The sequence below is a fragment of the Macaca mulatta genome, chromosome 2, assembly GCF_049350105.2.
Source record: "Macaca mulatta isolate MMU2019108-1 chromosome 2, T2T-MMU8v2.0, whole genome shotgun sequence".
Classification (NCBI taxonomy): domain Eukaryota; kingdom Metazoa; phylum Chordata; class Mammalia; order Primates; family Cercopithecidae; genus Macaca; species Macaca mulatta.
Genome location: NC_133407.1, coordinates 114564533 through 114583422, shown reverse-complemented (window position 1 = coordinate 114583422; position 18890 = coordinate 114564533). Strand labels below are relative to the sequence as shown.

Below are 18890 nucleotides of genomic sequence, written 5' to 3'. Positions count from 1 at the left end.
GCCTCAGCCTCCAGAGTAGCAGGGATTACAGGCATGTGCCACCACACCTGGCTTTTTTTTTTTTTTTTTTTTTTTTTTTTTTTTTTTAAGTAGAGACAGGGTTTCACCATGTTGGCCAGGCTGGTCTTGAACTCCTGACCTCAGGTGATCCACCAACTTCAGCCTTCCAAAGTGCTGGGATTACAGGCGTGAGCCAACGCACCCAGCTTTATGGCATTATTTTAAAAACAGTGTTATGTTATAGTATTGTAGCTAATAAGCTACAGAGACAAGATTTTAGCCTAAGCCTGGCTTTTCCAAAATCTGTACTCATTCCAACTGTCTCTCAAGATATAGTATCTGAATGGTGAAAATAAGATTTAATATTGATCAAAAAGAAAGCATTTGAAAACAGCTACATCTCTCTAAATATTACATATTTATAAATGTGCACAAATGGATATATCCGGACTTCAAAGAACTCTCTTAATTTTCTTCTTTTGCTTCATGTCTTTCCTTCCTCTTGATATCCTGTGCACTCAGTCTATCCTTTCTGCCATGGCCCTGAACAACCAGCTTACCAGATCGTTCAGCCCACCAGGTTTCATGCTGTGCTAACCAATGGGGTAGCCACTAGCCACATTTTGTTATTTACATTAAAATTAAGTAAAGTTAAAGACTCAGTTCTTAGTCACATTAGCCACATTTCAAGTGCTCAACAGTCACATGTGGCTAGTGGCTACCAAAATGCCCCCCATATATAGAACGGTTCAGTTGTATTGGACAGCATAGCCCTGCAGGGTCTGTGAGGGGTCACTGAGACAAAAGACCCTATACTATTGCATAGCAGCACTGTTCTCATATTAGAGAAAACTACATCAATTTCCAAAGTACAACATTACAATGCTAGCAGCACTGAGGTCAGGATACACAGGTGGGGTTCTTGGGCTGGAAGGAGGATGTCCAGAGGACCAGATCTAGGAATGGCACTCTCTGGTACAGGCATTCCTGGTCTCCAAGGCTTAAAAATGGCAAGAGGAAACTTGACATCTAAAAACCTAACAGTCAAAGCATAGCTGAAGAAGTCTGTGGTTTACATGGACATGGTGGGCCAAAATTCTATGAAACAGGAGCTTGGGGCACAGAAAAGAGTTAACACAGCAGGCCTGAGACTGCTATCCTTAGAAAGGTCTGCTTGCAAGGCTGGCCCTTGGCTAGCATCTGGTATTTGGCTTTCAGAGTGTTCCCAACAATTAAGGGTGGCTCACTACGCCTAGACTGTCTGTGTGAACAATATGGCTTATGTTATATACCTGCTTCCCTTCTGGGAGCTTGGAATTTGGCATGTGCTACACAGAGGGTGCCTATGTGACAGCCCCCAATAAACCTTGGCTGCTGAGTCCCTAATGGGCTTCCCAGGGCTGAAACATCGCATACTTAATGCTACATATTCATTGCTGGAAGAGTGCTCTGTGTGACCCCTCATGAGAGAGAGAGCACAAAGAAGCTTGTGCATAGATTCCTCCAAAGTCTGTGTCTTTCTCTGTCATGATCCAGCTACGTATCCTTACTACATCACTGTCATAAGTCTTAGCCATGACTACAAGTATATGCTGAGCCCTATGAGCTCTTTGTAGTGAATAATCACTAAGGGTGGTCTTGGAGAACTCCAACACGTCTTTAAGTCCAGTGTCCTTGTCTGCAAAGCAGCAGAGACTGTAGGTCTTATATCTCTGCAACCCTCAAAGAATATAGTGTAGGGCAGGTAAGGCCAGTGGCAGTGTGAGTTCAGAGTTTAGGACAAGTACAAGGACAGATCTCAGAGGTCAAACTCAGGAACGAAGCTGGAGAACCACAGGCAGGTCTAGTGTTGGGTGGAGATGGACCATGGGTAGGATGAATTATCCTCAGGGGAAGTGGAATGAAGCTACAGACTGGTTATGGCTGACCACACCCTGGTCAGGAGCAAAGTGTGGAGCCAGAGTAGGCAGATAAAATGAAGTGGATGCTGAGGCATGAGGTATATGACAGCATGGGAACTATTACCAAAGTGGGTCTTTTATGCTTTAAAGTACAGTTTTCAATCTGGGCTCAAGACAGGTTTCAGAAGATCCACGTATCCTCTGCAGCAGGATGTAAACAATTACGTGTCTGTGTGCACATGCAATCTTCTAAGGAGAGAGTAGCAAAGGGTCCCAGCATCCTTCCTAATCTATCTCTATGTCCTCATATATCCATGAATCCTGCCAGGCCCATGTCAGACGTCAGGATGCTCTTCCGGGCAGTGGGAAGACGGCTGCAAGTCAATACCTCCATTTCCTTTTTCACTTTTTCCATTTCCTTTTCCACTTTTAGGGTCAGAAGTCAAAAAGTCTGGCTTTTGACTTTTTGACCCTATGCAAATACCACTAACCAAGTCAAAATAAATTAGGTTGGGGGGCGCGCTCAAGATGGCCGAACAGGAACAGCTCCAGCCTCCAGCTCCCAGGGTGAGCGACGCAGAAGACAGGCGATTTCTGCATTTTCAACTGAGGTACCAGGTTCATCCCACTGGGGTGTGTCAGACAGTTGGCACTGGTCCGTGGGTGCAGCCTGACCAGCGAGAGCTGAAGCAGGGCGAGGCATCACCTCACCTGGTAAGTGCAAGGGGGAAGGGAATTCCTTTTCCTAGCCAAAGGGAATTGAGACACACAACACCTGGAAAATTGGGTAACTCCCACCCTAATACTGCGCTTTACCAAGGGTCTTAGCAAACAGCACACCAGGAGATTATATCCCACACCTGGCCCAGAGGGTCCCACGCCCATGGGGCCTCCCTCATTGCTAGCACAGCGTCTGAGATCTAACTGCAAGGCGGCAGCGAGGCTGGGGGAGGGGGCGCCCGCCATTGTTGAGGCTTAAGTAGGTAAACAAAGCTGCCAGGAAGCTCGAATTGGGTGGAGTCCACCACAGCTCAAGGAGGCCAGACTGCCTCTGTAGACTCACCTCTGGGGACAGGACATAGCTAAACAAAAAGCAGCAGAAACCTTGGCAGAGGTAAATGACCCTGTCTGACAGCTTTGAAGAGAACAGTGGATCTCCCAGCATGGAGGTTGAGATCTGAAAACGGACAGACTGCCTGCTCAAGTGGGTCCCTAACCCCTGAGTAGCCTAACTGGGAGAGATCCCCAACTAGGTGCAGACCAACACCTCACACCTCACACGGTAGGGTACACCCGAGACAAAGCTTCCAGAGCAAGCATCAGACAGCAACATTCGCTGTTAAGCAATATTCTATCGTCTGCAGCCTCCACTACTGATACCCAGGCAAACAGGGTCTGGAGTGGACCTCAAGCAAACTCTAACAGACCTACAGCTGAGGGTCCTGACTGACAGAAGAAAAACTAACAAACAGAAAGGACACCCACACCAAAATTCCATCAGTACGTCACTGTCATCAAAGACCAAAGGCAGATAAAACCACAAAGATGGGGAAAAAGCAGTGCAGAAAAGCTGGAAATTCAAAAATCAGCGCATCTCCCCCTCCAAAGGAATACAGCTCATCGCCAGCAACAGAACAAAGCTGGACAGAGAATGACTTTGATGAGTTGAGAGAAGAAGGCTTCAGTCAATCAAACTTCTCAGAGCTAAAGGAGGAATTATGTAACCAGCACAAAGAAACTAAAAACCTTGAAAAAAGAATGGATGAATGGATAACTAGAAAATACAGAGAAGACCTTAAAAGAACTGATAGAGATGAAAACCGTAACATGAGAACTACGTGACAAATGCACAAGCTTCAGTAACTGACTCGATCAACTGGAATAAAGAGTATCAACGACTGAAGATCAAATGAATGAAATGAAGCGAGAAGTTTAGAGAAAAAAGAGTAAAAAGAAATGAACAAAGCCTCCAAGAAATATGGGATTATGTGAAAAGACCAAATCTACGTCTGATTGGTGTGCCTGAAAGTGAGGGGGAAAATGGAACCAAGTTGGAAAATACTCTGCAGGATATTATCCAGGACAACTTCCCCAACCTGGTAAGGCAGGCCAACATTCAAATTCAGGAAATACAGAGAACATCACAAAGATACTCCTTGAGAAGAGCAATTCCAAGACACATAATTATCAGATTCACCAAAGTTGAAATGAAGAAAAACATGTTAAGGGCAGCCAGAGAGAAAGGTTGGGTTACACACAAAGGGAAGCCCATCAGACTAACAGCAGATCTCTTGGCAGAAACTCTGCAAGTCAGAAGAGAGTGGGGGCCAATATTCAACATTCTTAAAGAAAAGAATTTTCAACCCAGAATTTCATATCCAGCCAAACTAAGTTTCATAAGTGAAGGAGAAATAAAATCCTTTACAGACAAGCAAATGTTTAGAGATTTTGTCACCACCAGGCCTGCCCTACAAGAGATCCTGAAGGAAGCACTAAACATGGAAAGGAACAACAGGTACCAGCCATTGCAAAAAATGTGTCAAAATGTAAAGTCTATCAATGCTAGGAAGAAACGGCATTAACTAGCGAGCAAAATAACCAGCTAATATCATAATGACAGGATGAAGTTCACACATAACAATATTAATCTTAAATGTAAATGGACTAAATGGTCCAATTAAAAGACACAGACTGGCAAATTGGATAAAGAGTCAAGACCCATCAGTTTGCTGTATTCAGGAGACCCATCTCACATGCAAGTCACACATAGGCTCAAAATAAAGGGATGGAGGAAGATCTACCAAGCAAATGGAAAAGAACAAAAAGCAGGGGTTGCAATCCTAGTTTCTGATAAAACAGACTTTAAACCATCAAAGATCAAAAGAGACAAAGAAAGCCATTACATAATGGTAAAGGGATCAATTCATCAGGAAGAGCTAACTATCCTAAATATTTATGCACCCAATACAGGAGCACCCAGATTCATAAAGCAAGTCCTTAGAGACTTACAAAGAGACTTAGACTCCCATACAATAATAATGGGAGACTTTTAACACCCCACTGTCAACATTAGACAGATCAACGAGACAGAAAGTTAACAAGGATATCCAGGAATTGAACTCAAGTCTGCACCAAGCGGACCTAATAGACATCTACAGAACTCTCGACCCCAAATTAACAGAAAATACATTCTTCTCAGCACCACATCACACTGATTCCAAAACTGACCACATAGTTGGAAGTAAAGCACTCCTCAGCAAATGTAAAAGAACAGCAATTATAACAAACTGTCTCTCAGACCACAGTGCAATCAAACTAGAACTCAGGACTAAGAAACTCACTCAAAACCTCTCAACTACATGGAAACTGAACAACCTGCTCCTGAATGACTACTGGGTACATAACGAAATGAAGGCAGAAATAAAGATGTTCTTTGAAACCAATGAGAACAAAGATACAACATACCAGAATCTCTGGGACACATTTAAAGCAGTGTGTAGAGGGAAATTTATAGCACTAAATGCCGACAAGAGAAAGCAGGAAAGATCTAAAATTGATACCCTAACATCACAATTAAAAGAACTAGAGGAGCAAGAGCAAACACATTCAAAAGCTAGCAGAAGGCAAGAAATAACGAAGATCAGAGCAGAAGTGAAAGAGATAGACACACAAAAAGCCCTCCAAAAAAATCAATGAATCCAGGAGCTGGTTTTTTGAAAAGATAACAAAATTGATAGACTGCTGGCAAGACTAATAAAGAGAGAAGAATCAAATAGATGCAATAAAAAATGATAATGGGGATATCACCACTGACCCCACAGAAATACAAACTACCATCAGAGAATACTATAAACACCTCTACTCAAATAAACTAGAAAACCTAGAAGAAATGGATAATTTCCTGGACACTTACACTCTCCCAAGACTAAACCAGGAAGAAGTTAAATCCCTGAATAGACCAATAGCAGGCTCTGAAATTGAGGCAATAATTAATAGCCTACCAAACAAAAAAAGTCCAGGACCAGATAGATTCACAGCCGAATTCTACCAGAGGTACAAGGAGGCGTTGGCAGCACTCCTTCTGAAACTATTCCAATCAATAGAAAAAGAGGGAATCCTCCCTAACTCATTTTATGAGGCCAACATTATCCTGATACCAAAGCCTGACAGAGATACAAAAAAAAAAAAAAAAAAAGAATCTTAGACCAATATCCCTGATGAACACTGATACAAAAATCCTCAATAAAATACTGGCAAACCGAATCCAGCAGCACATCAAAGAGCTTATCCACCGTGATCAAGTGGGCTTCATCCCTGGTATGCAAGGCTGGTTCAACATATGCAAATCAATAAACGTAATCCAGCAGATAAACAGAACCAGAGACAAAAACCACATGATTATCTCAATAGATGCAGAAAAGGCCTTTGACAAAATTCAACACCCCTTCATGCTAAAAACGCTCAATAAATTCGGTATTGATGGAACGTACCACAAAATAATAAGAGCTATTTATGACAAACCCACAGCCAATATCATACTGAATGGGCAAAAACTGGAAGCATTCCCTTTGAAAACTGGCACAAGACAGGGATGCCCTCTCTCACCACTCCTATTCAACATAGTGTTGGAATTTCTGGCTAGGGCAATCAGGCAAGAGAAAGAAATAAACGGCATTCAGTTAGGAAAGGAGAAGTCAAATTGTCCCTCTTTGCAGAAGACATGATTGTATATTTAGAAAATCCCATTGTCTCAGCCCAAAATCTCCTTAAGCTGACAAGCAACTTCAGCAAAGTCTCAGGATACAAAATTAATGTGCAAAAATCACAAGCATTCTCATACACCACTAACAGACAAACAGAGAGCCAAATCATGAATGAACTCCCATTCACAATAGCTTCAAAGAGAATAAAATAGCTAGGAATTCAACTTACAAGGGATGTAAAGGACCTCTTCAAGGAGAACTACAAACCACTGCTCAGTGAAATAAAAGAGGACACAAACAAATGGAAGAACATACCATGCTCATGGATAGGAAGAATCAGTATCATGAAAATGGCCAAATTGCCCAAGGTAATTTATAGATTCAACGCCATCCCCATTAAGTTACCAATGACTTTTTTCACAGAATTGGAAAAAACTGCTTTAAAGTTCATATGGAATCAAAAAAGAGCCCGCATTGCCAAGACAATCCTAAGCAAAAAGAACAAAGCTGGAGGCATCACGCTACCTGACTTCAAACTATACTACAAGGCTACAGTAACCAAAACAGCATGGTACTGGTACCAAAACAGAGATATAGCCCAATGAACAGAACAGAGCCCTCAGAAATAATACCACACATCTATAGCCATCTGATATTTGACAAACCTGAGAAAAACAAGAAATGGGGAAAGGATTCCCTATTTAATAAATGGTGCTGGGAAAATTGGCTAGCCATAAGTAGAAAGCTGAAACTGGATCCTTTCCTTACTCCTTATATGAAAATTAATTCAAGATGGATTAGAGACTTAAATGTTAGACCTAAAACCATAAAAACTCTAGAAGAAACCTAGGTAATACCATTCAGTACATAGGCATGGGCAAAGGACTTCATGTCTAAAACACCAAAAGCAATGGCAACAAAAGTCAAAATTGACAAATGGGATCTAATTCAACTAAAGAGCTTCTGCACAGCAAAAGAAACTACCATCAGAGTGAACAGGCAACCTACAGAATGGGAGAAAATTTTTGCAATCTACTCATCTGACAAAGGGCTAATATCCAGAACCTATAAAGAACTCAATCAAATTTAGAAGAAAAAAATAAACAAACAAATACCGCATGTTCTCACTCATAGGTGGGAAATGAACAATGAGATCACTTGCACACAGGAAGGGGAACATCACACACCGGGTCCTATTGTGGGGAGGGGGGATGGGGGAGGGATAGCATTAGGAGATATACCTAATGTAAATGATGAGTTAATGGGTGCAGCACACCAACATGGCACATGTATACATATGTAACAAACCTGCACATTGTGCACATGTACCCTAGAACTTAAAGTATAAAAATAATTAAAAAAATTAGGTTACACTGTTCCTCTTAAGCTATCCATAGGGTGCTCAGCCTTATCAATATAAGCATTAATACACTTCACACATTTCTTAATGGAAGTAAAAACATGTTTGAATGCAAAAATCCAAGACAAACTATTTAAGACATATAACAATTGTGTATTCCAGGGTTTCTGAAGCATACAAATGTTTAATTGTTTTCCTTTCTTTCTCTCTCTTTATCTTTCTTTTCTTTTATTTTGAGACAAAGTCTTGCTCTGTTGTCTGGGCTCACTGTAACCTCAAACTTCTGGGCTCTTCCCATCTCTGCCTCCCAAGTACCTAGGACTACAGGTGCACACCATCATACCTGGATGCTTTTAAATTTTTTTGTAGAAACCGGGTCTTGCTATGTTGCCCAAGCTGGTCTTAAACTCCTGGCCTCAAGCAATCCTCCTGCCTTGACCTTCCAAAGTGCTGGGATTACAGGCATGAACCACTGCACCAGCGCTAAATGTTTAATTTTGATATCAGGAAGTTTATTCCTCAGACTTTTTCCTTAAATCTGAGCTCATGATATGCTTCCAGGGATATAATATTCTGGCCATAAAGAATAAATAATATCCTAGGGGGTTGCTGATAGGGAAACTTGCCTGTTGTTTTTTAGAAGGGACAGTGAGCAGTTATCAAGCACAGATCCTTGGACTTCTGGAATCCATGACTATGACCATTAGTTCCTCTTAAAAGCTTCCGATTTCTATCTCATGCTAATCCTGTGATATGGTTGGCTATTCTCTTATGAATCTCTGAAGCAATAGGAGGTAATGAAAATAATGCAAGACACCGACAGGGATTTAAATCTTGGATTGGATACTAGCAAACTGTTCAACCTCACTCAGTTGATTTAGGGACTGGATTAAATAATGATGTAAAGCTCCTGACACAGGATTTGGCACATACTTCAGAGAAGTGTTCACTCTTGCCCCTTTCTCTCCCTCATTCCCCACAAAGACTGATCCAGACCTTTACATTTTTCCTTAAGCCACTTAGAAAAATACAAATCATTGGACATAAATGTCTTCCAATTGTCTTTAAAACTTATCATAACTCAACTTATTAATGATTGCAGGTATTTCTATCCTTCCTTCCCAGTCCCTGTGGAATAATGCCCCACTGAGCAATCTTTCCTCATTGAAATCTCCATGTCCCCCTTCTCTGCCAGCTCTTTTCCTGCTCTAAAAGCCTTGCCTGGGATTCCTGGGCAAGGTGGCTGAATAGGAAAAGCTCCAGTCTGCAGCTCCCAGCAATACCAACGCAGAGGGGGGTGATTTCTGCATTTCCAATTGAGGTACTCGGTTCATCTCACTGGGACTGGTTACACAGTGGGTGCAGCCCATGGAGGGCGAGCAGAAGCAGGGTGGTGCATTGCCTCACCCTAAAAGCGCAAGGGGTTGGGGAACTCCCTCCCCTAGCCAAGGGAAGCCATAAGGGACCCTGCTGTGAGGGAGGGTACTATCTGGCCCAGATACAACGCTTTTCCTATGGTCTTTGCAACACACAGACTAGAAGATTCCCTTGGGTGCCTATACCACAAGGGCCCTGGGTTTCAAGCACAAAACTGCGTGGCGGTTTGGGCAGACGCTGAGCTAGCTGAAGGAGTTTTTTTTCTTCTTTCTTTTTCATACTCCAGCAATACCTGGAATGCCAGCGAGACAGAACCATTCACTCCCCTTGATAAAGGGCTGAAGCCAGGGAGCCAAGTGGTCTTGCTCAGCAGATCCCACCCCCATGGAGCCAAGCAAGCTTAAGATCAACTGGCTTGAAATTTTCACTGCCAGCACACAAGTCTCAAGTCGACCTGGGACGCTCGAGCTTGGTGGGGGGAGGGACATCTGCCATTACTGAGGCTTGAGTATGCGGTTTTCCCCTCACAGTGTAAACAAAGTCACCAGGATGTTTGGACTGGGCGAAGCCAAACACAGTGCTACAAAGCCACTGTAGCCAGATCTGCCTCTCTAGATTCCTCCACTCTGGGAAGGGCATCTCTGAAAGAAAGGCAGTAGTCCCAGTCAGGAGCTTATAGATCAAACTCTCATCTCCCTGGGACAGAGAACCTGGGGGAAGTGGCAGGTGTGGGCGCAGCTTCAGCAGACACAAATATTTCTGCCTGCCGGCCCCGCAGAGAGCAGTGGATCTCCCAGCATAGTGCTTGAATTCTGTTAAGGGACAGACAGCCTCCTCAAGTTGGTCCTTGATCCCCGTGCCTCCTGATGGGAAGAAACCTCCCAGCAGGGGTCGACAGACACCTCATACAGCAGAGCTCTGGTTGGCACCTGGTGGGTGCCCCTGTAGGACACAGCTTTAGGAAGAAGGACAGACAGCAATCTTTGCTGTTCTGCAGCCTCCACTGGTGATACCCAGGCAAACAGGGTCTGGAGTAGACCCCTAGCAAACTTCAGTGGACCTGCAGAAGAGGGGTGTGATTGTTAGAAGGAAAACTAACAAACAGAAAGGAACAGCATCAACATCAACAAAAAAAAAAAAACGACCACACACAAACTCCATCCAAAGGTCACGAACAGCAAAGACCAAAGGCAGATAAATCCAAGAAGATGAGGAAAAACTAGTGCAAAAAGGCTGAAAATTCCAAAAGCAGAACACCTCTTTTCCTCCAAAGGATCACAACTCCTCGCCAACAAGGCAACAAAACTGGACAGAGAATGAGTCTGATGAATTGACAGAAGTAGGCTTCAGAAGGTGGGTAATAACAAACTCCTCCGAGCTAAAGAAGCATGTTCTAACTCAACGCAAGGAAGCTAAGAACCTTGATAAAAGGTTAGAGGAATTGCTAACTACAATAACCAGTTTAGAGAAGAACATAAATGACCTGATGGAGCTGAAAAACACAGCATGAGAACTTTGTGAAGCATATACAAGTATCAACAGCCGAATCGATCAAGTGGAAGAAAGGATATCAGAGATTGAAGATCAACTTACTGAAATAAGGCATGAAGACAAGATTAGAGAAAAAAGAATGAAAATGAACAAACAAAGCCTCCGAGAAATACGGGACTATGTGAAAAAACCAAATCTATGTTTGATTGGTGTACCTGAAAGTGATGGGGAGAATGGAACCATGTTGGAAAACACACTTCAGGATGTTATCCAGGAGAACTTCCCCAACCTAGCAACACAGGTCAACATTCAAATTCAGGAAATACAGAGACCACCACAAAGATACTATTTGAGAAGAGCAACCCCAAGATACATAATCATCAGATTCACCAAGGTTGAAATGAAGGAAAAAATGTTAAGGGCAGTCAGAGAGAAAGGTCGGGTTACCCACAAAGAGAAGCCCATCAGACAAACACTGCATCTCTCTGCAGAAATCCTACAAGCCAGAAGAGAGTGGGGGCCAATATTCAACATTCTTTTTTTAATTTTTTATTTTTTATTTTATCATACTTTAGTTCTAGGGTACATGTACATAATGTGCAGGTTTGTTACATATGTATACTTGTGCCATGTTGGTGTGCTGCACCCATCAACTCAACATTCTTAAAGAAAAGAATTTTCAAGCAGAATATCATATCCAGCCACACTAAGCTTCATAAGTAAAGGAGAAATAAAATTCTTTCCAGACAAGCACATGCTGAGGGATTTTGTCACTCTCCAGGCCTACCATACAGAAGGAAGCACTAAATATGGAAAGGAAAACCCGGTACCAGCCACTGCAAAAACATACCAAAATGTAAAGACCATTGACACTATGAAGAAACTGCATCAACTAATGGGCAAGATAGCCAGTTAGCATCATAATGACGGGTTCAAATTAACACATAACAATATTAACCTTAAATGTAAACGGGCTAAATGCCCCAATTAAAAGGCACAGACTGGCAAATTGGATAAAGAGTCAAGACCCATTGGTGTGCTATATTCAGAAGACCCATCTCATGTGCAAAAACACACATAGGGTCAAAATAAAGGGATGAAAGAATATTTACCAAGCAAATGGAAAGGAAAAAAAAAAAAAGCAGGGTTACAATCCTAGTCTCTGATAAAACAGACTTTATCCAACACAATCAAGACCAACAAAGATCAAAACAGACAAAGCAGGGCATTACACAATGGTAAAGGGATCAATGCAACAAGAAAAGCTAACTATCCTAAATACGTATGTACCCAATACAGGAACACCCAGATTCATAAAGCAAGTTATTAGGGATCTACAAAGAGACTTAGACTCCCACGCAATAATAGTGGGAGACGGCCGGGTGCGGTGGCTCAAGCCTGTAATCCCAGCACTTTGGGAGGCCGAGACGGGCGGATCATGAGGTCAGGAGATCGAGACCATCCTGGATAACCCAGCGAAACCCCGTCTCTACTAAAAAATACAAAAAAAAAAATTAGCCGGGCGAGGTGGCGGGCGCCTGTAGTCCCAGCTACGCGGGAGGCTGAGGCAGGAGAATGGCGTGAACCCGGGAGGCGGAGCTTGCAGTGAGCTGAGATCCGGCCACTGTACTCCAGCCTGGGCGACAGAGCCAGACTCCGTCTCAAAAAAAAAAAAAAAAAAAAAAATAATAATAATAATAATAGTGGGAGACTTTAACACCCCACTGTCAATCTTAGATCAATGAGACAGAAAATTAACAAGGATATTCAGGACTTGAGCTCAGCTCTGGACCAAGCAAACCTAATAGACGTCTACTCTCCACCCCAAATCAACAGAATATATATTCTCAGCACCTCATAGCACTCATTCTAAAAATGATCACATAACCGGAAGTAAAGCACTCCTCAGCAAATGCAAAAGAATGGAAATCATGACAAACAGTCTCTCAGACTATAGTGCAATCAAATTAGAACTCAGGATTAAGAAACTCACTCAAAACTGCATAACTACATGGAAATTGAACAACCTGCTCCTGAATGACCACTGGGTAAATAATGAAATTAAGGCAGAAATAAATAAGTTCCTTGAGACCAATGAGAACAAAAACACAATGTACCAGAATCTCTGGGAAACAGTTAAAGCAGTGTTTAGGGGGAAATTTATAGCACTAAATGCCCACAGGAGAAAATAGGAAAGATCTAAAACCAACGCCCTAACATCACAATTAAAAGAACTAGTAAAGCAAGAGCAAACAAATTCAAAAGCTGGCAGAAGAGAAGAAATAACTCAGATCAGAACAGAACTGAAGGAGATAGAGATGCAAAATTCCCTTCAAAAAATCAATGAATCCAGGAGCTGGTTTTTTGAAAAGATTAACAAAAATAGATCACTAGCCAGACTAACAAAGAATGAAAGACAGAATAATCAAATAGACACAATTAAAAATCATAAAGAGCTGATCACCACTGATCCTGAGCAATACAAACTACCATCAGAGAACACTATAAACATCTATAAGCAAATAAATTAGAAAACTTAGAAGAAATGGACAAATTCCTAGACACATACACCCTCCCAAGACTAAACCAGGAAGAAGCCAAATCCCTGAATAGACCAACAACAAGTTCTGAAATGGAGGCAGTAATTAATAGCCTACCAACCAAAAAAAAAACACCCCAGGACCAGATGGATTCACAGCCAATTTCTACTAGAGGTATAAAGAGGAGCTGGTACTATTCCTTCTGAACTTATTCCAAACAATAGAAAAAGAAGGACTCCTCCCTAACTCATTTTATGAGGCCAGCATCATCCTGATACCGAAAAGTGGCAGGAACACAACAAAAAAAGAGAAAATTTCAGGCCAATATCCCTGATGAACATAGATGCAAAAATCCTCAATAAAATACTGGCAAGCCCAATTCCAGTAGCACATCAAAAAGCTTATCCAATATGATCAAGTTGGCTTCATCCCTGGGAGGCAAGGCTGGTTCAACATATGCAAATCAATAAACATAATCCATCACATAAACAGAACCAATGACAAAAACCACACGATTATCTCAATAGAAGCAGAAAAGGCCTTCGACAAAATTCAACAGCCCTGCATGCTAAAAACACTCAATAAAGTAGGTATTTGTGTTAAATGTCTCAAAACAGTAAGACCTATTTATGACAAACCCACAGCCAATGTCATACTGAATGGGCAAAAGTTGGAAGCATCCCCTTGAAAACTGGCACAAGACAAAGATGCCCTCTCTCTCCACTCCTATTCAACAGAATATTGGAAGTTCTGGCCAGGGCAATCATGCAAGAGAAACAAATAAAGGATATTCTAATAGAAAGAGAGGAAGTCAAATTGCCTCTGTTTGCAGATTACATGATGGTGTATTTAGAAAACCCCATCGTCTCAGCCCAAAAGCTTCTTAAGCTGATAAGCAACTTCAGCAAAGTCTCAGGATACAAAATCAATGTGCAAAAATCACAAGCATTCCTATACACTAATAATAGACAAATAGAGAGCCAAATCATGAGTGAACTCCCATTCAGAATTGCTACTAAGAGAATAAAATACCCAGGAATACAACTTACAAGAAATGTGAAGGACCTCTACAAGGAAAGCTACAAACCACTGCTCAATGGAAGAAGAGAGGACACAAACAAATGGAAAAACATTCCATGCTCATGGATAGGAAGAATCAATATTGTGAAAATGGCCATACTGCTCAAAGTAATTTATAGATTCAATGGTATTCCCAGCAAGCTACCACTGACTTTCTTCACAGAATTAGAAAAAACTACTTTAAATTTCATATGGAACCAAAAAAGAGTCCATATAGCCAAGACAATTCTAAGTAAAAAGAACAAAGCTGGAGGCATCACGCTGCCTGACTTCAAACCATACTACAAGGTGACAGTAACCAAAACAGCATGGTACTGGTACCAGAACAGCATGGTACTGGTACCAAAACAGATATATAGACCAAAGGAACAGAAGACAGGCCTCAGAAATAACACCACACATCTACAACCATCTGATCTTTGACAAACCTGACAAAAACAAGAAATGGGGAAAGGATTCCCTATTTAATAAATGCTGTTGTGAAAACTGCCTAGCCATATGCAGAAAACTGAAACTGGACCTCTTCCTTACAATTTATACAAAAATTAACTCAAGATGGATTAAAGATTTAAATGTAAGACCTAAAACCAAAAAACCCTAGAAGAAAATCAAGGCAATTCCATTCAGGACATAGGCATGGGCAAGGACTTCATGACTAAAACACCAAAAGCAATGGCAACAAAAGCCAAAATTGACGAATGGGATCTAATTAAACTAAAGAGCTTCTGCATGGCAAAAGAAACTATCCTCGGGATGAACAGACAACCTACAGAATGGGAGAACATTTTTGTTATCTATCCATCTGACAAAGGGCTAATATCCAGAATCTATAAAGAACTAAACAAATTTAGAAGAAAAAAACAACCCCATCAAAAAGTGAACAAGGGATATGAACAGACACTTCACAAAAGAAGACATTTATGCAACCAACAAACATATGAAAAAAAGCTCATCATCACTGGTCATTAGAGAAATGCAAATCAAAACCACAATGACATACCACCTCATGCCAGTTAGAATGGCAATCATTAAAAAGTCAGGAAAAAATAGATGCTGGAGAGGATGTGGAAAGGGATGCTTTTGCACTGTCGGGAGTGTAAATGAGTTCAACCAGTGTGGTGATTCCTCAAGCATCTAGAATGGTATTTCTCCATTTGACCCAGCAATCCCATTACTGGGTATATACCCAAAGGACTATAAATCATTCTACTATAAAGACACATGCACACATATGTTTATTGCAGCACTATTCACAACAGAACCAACCCAAATGCCCAACAATCATAGACTGGATAAAGAAAATGTGGCACATATACACCATGGTATACTATGCAGTCATACAAAAGGATGAGTTCATGTCCTTTGCAGGGACACGAACGAAGCTGGAAACCATCATTCTCGGCAAACTAACACAGAACAGAAAACCAAACACCGCATGTTCTCAGTTGTAAGAGGGAGTTGAACAATGAGAAAATATGGGCACAGGGAGGGGAATATCACACACCAGGGCCTGTTGGGGGTTGAGGGGCAAGGGGAGGGATAGCATTAGGAGAAATACCTAATGTAAATGACAGGTTGATGGGTGCAGCAAACCACCATGGCACACGTATACCTATGTAACAAACCTGCACGTTCTGCATATGTGTCCCAGAACTTAAAGTATAATAGTAATAATAACAAAGAAATAACAACAAAAAAGCCTTCCCTAACCCTGTCCATTTTGTTTTCCACCAAACTTCTACAGAGTTATCCTCATTTCTGCCTGTATATTCCTACACTGCTCTTTCATTCCTCAGCCAACTTTGGTTAGGTTTCTACTTATCCAAAAATTCAAAACACTTTATTTAAACTAAAATCTCCACTGATGGCCTCCATATCCAATCCTATCACTGTGTCACTGCTTTGCAGTCTCTGGCATTGATGTTGGTGTGAAATAATGTTGGCCACAGGAAGCTTCCCTGCCTCGTCCTCTCTCTGCTCTTGAAACGTTTCCTTTGTTGGCTTCTATTGATTCTCCTGTCTGACCGCTCCTTTACAGTCCAATTAGCTAGGTCTTCTTCCTTTTCCTTCCTCAGTTCTTTCTTCATCCAATTCTTTATCTAAAATATTCCCCCTTGGTTATGTGGCACACTGTTCTGATGTCAACAATCATTGAGTGCTATTATCTAAATCTCTGGCCTAGACCTCTTTCTACATATCTAACATTCCAATCGTTCAGACATTGTTTTTTTTTTTTTTAATTTTTTTTATGAGACAGGGTCTTGCTCTGTTGCCCAGACTTGAATGCAGTGATGCAATCATGGCTCACTACAACCTTGACCTCCTGGGCTCAAGTGATCCTCCCACCTCAGCTTCCCAAGTACCTGGGACTACAAGCATGCACCACCATGTCTGGCTAATTCTTATTTTTTTTGTAGAGATGGCATCTTGCTTGTTGCCCAGGCTGATCTCAAACTCCTGGTTTCAAGTGATCCTCCCTCCTCAGCCTCCAAAAGTGCTGAGATTACAGGCTGTGACTATCAATTTATAACAAACTCTCAAGTTTTACTGATGCTATTTGTCTTTGAATCAAACTTCAAATAGCTAGGTTTGAAAGACCTCTAATGACAAAAGATTTGTTGAACCACTGGGCACTGCAGAATAGAGGAAAATTCTGAGTATCAGTGTTGGGGTATGAGGGATTAACAGGTATATTAGATCACTGATGGAGACATTTATGTCAGTCCAGTAATTTATCTGGGGTCCTGCAGTGTCTCAGTGCCTTATGACTGGGAGTCTGTCTGATTTATAGACCAAGGGAAGTTGTCAGCAGCTCTGGAGTCAGGGTGGATTAGTGTTACTGGTATGTGGATTAATGTTCAAGAAGCTTCAGCGTTTCAGTGATGTTACAGCATCTAGCAATAGTATGTGGGGGGCAACACCAGTGGATTAGTGGGGTCTTTTAGAGGTCAATGGCTGAGGAAGCCTAGAGTTTTGCAACTGAAGGGGAATTGTTGTGGGGTCAGTCACTGGAGTCCTGAAATGTTCAGCGTTTTAATAACCTGCAGAGTCAGCGCTACCTCTTTAGAGAGGTCATGCCTAACCGCCCTACTTTAAAAAGTGCCATGCCCTATTTCTGTGATTCTCATTGCTTCATTTTCTTCAAAGAATTTACCCAATGCCAGTTTTATAGTATATATTTATTTATTGTCTATCTCCCCCTCTGGAACATAAACTACAAAAATAAGGGGATTTTTTCTGTCTTGTTTTATGCTGAATCCTCAGCATCTGGAACAGTATCTTATACATGGTGGCATACAATGTGTTTTGAATAAATAAACAAGAAGAATATTATAATCTCAAATCCACTCAAATTTGTAAAAAGTAAATGCTTTTCAAATCAGCACTGTATTAGTAATGAATTACTTATAATACCCTCTTAATACCTTTTAGGTGCAGCAGCTCTACCCAAAATCCAACAGAGTCCTTGAGCTCAGCTGTCACAAGCACTAGTTCTTTGCCTTTCCTACACGTTGAAATCATCTGATAAATCCTCATTTAATTAATCTGTAGAGTGGCCAGAATATAAAAAACTTTAATTGTATGTGCATTTAACATTAAGAACTCCTGGTTCAAAACCTGTCCACTCCTTTTGCATACCCTCCTGTGGCTAATGGCTTCTACATACACTCAACAGTCGCCCCTCCCACTTCACATATCTCTAAAAACAAGTCTCTTGAATGTGTCCTTTTATCTTTATTGTCACTTCCACTACCCAGGTTGCAAACTATGCCATCTCTCTTTTGCTCTCTAAATGTACCAAAGCACAGTTTACATATGGTAATAGGCACAAATCTAAGTATACAACTTGATGAATTTTTGCTTAGGGAACCACCATGGCAGATCATGATGCAGAATTAATTCCACCATCTAAAAGATTCCATTGTGATCTTTCTAGTGAATACTACCAACCATGACTATAGTTCAGGTTTGCCTATTCTTGAACTTTACATAAACAAAATCACTCAGTACGTATCCTTTTGAGTCTGGCTTCCTTTTTTACTTACTTATAATCTCTATTCTTTTTTTTTTCCAAAAAATGTATTAGTGCTACAATGAATATATGCATGCATGTGTCTTTATAACAGAATGATTTATATTCCTCTGGGTATTTACCCAGTAATGGGATTGCCGAGTCAAATGCTAGTTCTGTTTTTAGGTATTTGAGGAATTGCCACACTACTTTCCACAATGGTTGAACTAATTCACACTCCCACCAACAGCGTATAAGTGTTCCCTTTTCTCCGCAACCTCACCAGCATCTATTATTATTATTATATTTTACTTTTCAATAGTAGCCATTCTGACTGGTGTGAGATGGTATCTCATTATGGTTTTGACTTGTATTTCTCTAATGATCAGTGATGCTGAATTTTTCATATGCTTCTTAGTCACATGT

General features: G+C 41.2%; 1 protein-coding gene and 1 long non-coding RNA gene across 3 annotated transcripts in view; both read right to left on the bottom strand.

Moving 5' to 3' along the window:
* The window catches only part of DOCK3 (dedicator of cytokinesis 3), a 698449-nt gene that overhangs the window by 271829 nt on the left and 407730 nt on the right, over positions 1 to 18890 (bottom strand). The window lies entirely within an intron of this gene.
* Positions 8182 to 12745, bottom strand: LOC144339218 (uncharacterized). The gene is made up of 2 exons (XR_013413986.1): positions 12352 to 12745; positions 8182 to 8414 (listed from the first exon to the last, which is right to left on the bottom strand). It is a non-coding gene; the product is annotated as an uncharacterized LOC144339218 (long non-coding RNA).